Source organism: Vigna unguiculata, chromosome 9, assembly GCF_004118075.2.
Source record: "Vigna unguiculata cultivar IT97K-499-35 chromosome 9, ASM411807v1, whole genome shotgun sequence".
Classification (NCBI taxonomy): domain Eukaryota; kingdom Viridiplantae; phylum Streptophyta; class Magnoliopsida; order Fabales; family Fabaceae; genus Vigna; species Vigna unguiculata.
In genome coordinates, this window is record NC_040287.1 from 16,633,553 (window position 1) to 16,637,339 (window position 3,787).

Below are 3,787 nucleotides of genomic sequence, written 5' to 3' on the forward strand. Positions count from 1 at the left end.
GTAAGGTTTTAACGAGGCATATTCTTTTATCAATGGATACTCAAGGGGGAGTGTTATGAATTAATGATTGTTCATTGATTTGATACATTTACTCATATGATTGATATTGATATGATTCATTACTTTTTATGTAAATATTTGTATTAACTAAGTTGATTTGTTTCCTTTATGGATTACATGTTGTATCTATAAATAAGACTCTTCCTATCAATAATAATACACAAATGAGTTCTCCCTATTCTCTATTCTCTATTGTTTCTTTGCTTCTCTATTATCTATTATTCTCTCTGTTATTCGCTTTATTTAATAACACAAACTAATATTTCATAAGTTCTTTCATTTTTATTTTAAGCAAAACTAATTTGGCTCTTAATCAGGAAACATGCATAATATAGCTCTGGCGTTCACTACAAAAAGTGAATACATTCTTGGGCTTTAAAGTTCAAAATATAATGATAATACTACATTGTTATATATATATATATATATATATATATATATATATCAATAAAGATAATATTTATTTAAAGAAAAATATGAACTTTGAATATTTTTTATCAATAACTTTTACGCATCAAATTTGAAATAAAATCTAGATAAAATATATGCATAAGTTATCATAAACAAAAGCATGAAAAAGAAAAATTGTATCATATCAATATGAACTATAATAGGTATTTGTACTATACCTAGGCAGACTAAGGTAACTACACGACCAAGACTGCCTGGGCATAGCCCCCCAAATAAAATTAGTACGCAAATAACCAGTCAAGCAGAACCATATAGCGGCCCAGACCGCCTACTACAAAGGACAATATATAATAAGTCGACAACTCCAAACCTAGAATGTAGCAAACAGGGCCCCTAGTATCAACAAACACTAATGTAGGGCTTGGGCGAAGCCTAGGCCTATCAAGGATCCAAATATTGACCCACAAAGATGGCTGATTGATAAAGGATTATCTTGTTTTCTTTTAGAGTTATGAATATGGTGAAGTTATTTAAGAAAGCTTTTTGAAAATTCCCACTGGACATTAAGATAACAAGCTATCTAGATGTGAAGGTTCATTTCTCAAGCTCATGAAAGGAAGAAGAGAGTTGGATTCAAGCTTAAACTCACACGGCATTAACAACACTTAAAGAACCAAAATGAAAGAAGAAACATTAAAAATGGAAAGCATAGAAGATGAAGCATGGAAGAAGCACGCCACTCATAGGGGGGGATCTAAGCCAACCAAGCCCTAGAGATGAGTGATGGTGCCGCCACTTGCAAGCAAGATAAGGCAAAGGTGAGTTCACAGAAATTTAATGGTTGAAACACAATAGTTTAGAAACAAAATGATCAACCCTTTTACAAGACAAGGAGCACCCTTTAAATAGGAGTTCATAGGGGTCCTTTAGCAAATACAAAAACATGAAAAAGGATTAACTAGCAAACCCTAAACCTAATGTGAGAGTGAGTCTTGGCCAAGTGAAGGGAGATGATTGGTGGAGGCATTCCCATGAGGATTCTAGGCCAAAAGAGGAAGGAGACCAAGTGACCTTCTAAGGCATAAACCACAAAGGTAAAAGGAGACAAGGTACATGTCTACTTTTGCTTTTGCTTTATGCTTTTTTCTTTCCTCTCTCTTCCACTTCATCCAAGTGCTCCAATCACCAAGTGCCACCTAGCCATGCTCTACTTTCTCTTAATTACCTATAAAACAAGACAAACAAGGATTAGCATGTTGGTTTAAGTTAATCTAATATTGGTCAAAGGTCAACTTTGGATCAAAGTCAACAAGTCAACCAAAATAAGTCAACTAGATAAAGGTAAAGGTGATGGAATAGAAGACTCCCCTCTAGACATGCTTCTGGTGATCCTTCTTGAGGGAGCTTCTAAGGAGGTGGTCATGTCTTCATCACTGATATAATTAATAACTCTATAAATACGCATGGACCCCTACAATTAAGAGGTACGCTTTCATTAATTCCCTAATCTGAGATTTGACTTCTGAAGAACTTTTTGCTGACTTGATCGTCGGAGCCCTCCGCAGGTAACTCCTTAAGGGTCTAGACCAGCTACATTAGGAGATGACATGTACAAGCCAAGAAGGAGCCGACTCGAAGGGTCAAGGATTGAGGTAAGGCATTATTTGTGTTCCCTAATATCTTTTATTTGTTCTCCGCAGGAACAATATCAGAATTAAAACAACAGAAGTTATACATAATAAAGTGAAATTATTAATGAAAAATAAAATTAAAATGGTTACACATATATAGGTAGAGATAAATTTCTTGTTCCAATATCACATGTGCGCAAGGTATCTGTGTAAGGAGGGAAGCGTAAAAAGTTAAACTCACATTCATAATCCCGAAATTTATGAATTTTGTTGTCACTCAAACCATATAGGTAAACCTTCTTTTGGGTACTAAACACCAAAATTTCTCCATTTAATACAATAAAACTTTTTACTACTATTTGAGAATGATCATTCTCCAACACTCCCATTGCCTTCACTCTTATCCTTAAGATCTTTCTCCATAAACTTGATTCATACTTTGTCAAAACCCATACAGTAAATACTCCCTTTCGCAATCTCACCAAACAAATGGATTGATCTGAATCAGTGGTTTTTTCCCATTTAAAAATTCTCATCTCACAGCTTTGGTCATGAGAACCCTTTCTTGCTTCTTTGGGTATCCTTAACATTATTGATTTTCCATCCTAAAAATTGTATGACATAATGTAAGGTCTAAAATATGGGTTGTTTCTTGTTAAGTAAGGAGAACAATCTGATATGAAATGAATAGCTCCTTTGTGATGCACAAGCATGTCAAATCTTAAACTTCTACTACCATTGAAAAATCCTTCTTTTGCTTTCCACACTCCATCCTTGTGTACTTTGCAATCAAAATAAGAAGGCCACTTAATTAAATTATCAATAAAGTGATATATCATAAAATTACCATCCAATTCGCATAGAAAACCAATCTTATGATCACAAAAACTATTATTTTGAATGTGGTCAGGAGTTTGAATAGGTGAGCAAGATTGTGTTGTTGGATTGATGATATAAAAGTTTATTTCATTCTCACTAGCCACAGAACAAAGAACCAAATCGTTGCTTCAACATAAAATCTTGACCTGCTTGGAAAAATATGTTAGAACATTTTTAGACACCTCGGATGATCATTCTTCTCCATGTAAGGGATGAAATTCAACTGGGAGATTGCACCATCGAGTTACTTCAACAGGAGTTTCTGGCTGGATGAAAAAATAAGTATCATCCCTAAAGAGTGCATGTTGAGCTTGTTTGGATGCAAAATAGGTTTCTTTTGGAAACTTTGACAATATCATGCTAATAGACATGAATTTGTATATGGTTTTTGCAAGTAATCTAGAGAATGTTTCAAAGAAGTTGTCATAAGACAAATTCATCATGAAAGTACTAATAAGAGAAAAAAGTCACAAATGTATGAAGGAAAGATGGAGAGCAAAAGAATATGAAAATGTTCTTGACAAATCTACTTTTATAACAATTTTTTTGAATCTTTTATCTTTTATCTATTTAAAATAAATATTCATTATTTTCATATTTACAAAATATACATAGATATATAGATATATGATAATGATACTTTTATAATATATATAATACACAATTATTTGATAAATGTTATCTTTTAGTGTTTAATAATGAAAAGATAACAAGAAAACATATGGATTTAAATAACTAAATTTTAAAATACTCATTATATTTTTAAATTTTTAAAAGATTATTTTATAATGATTTTAAATTTGAAA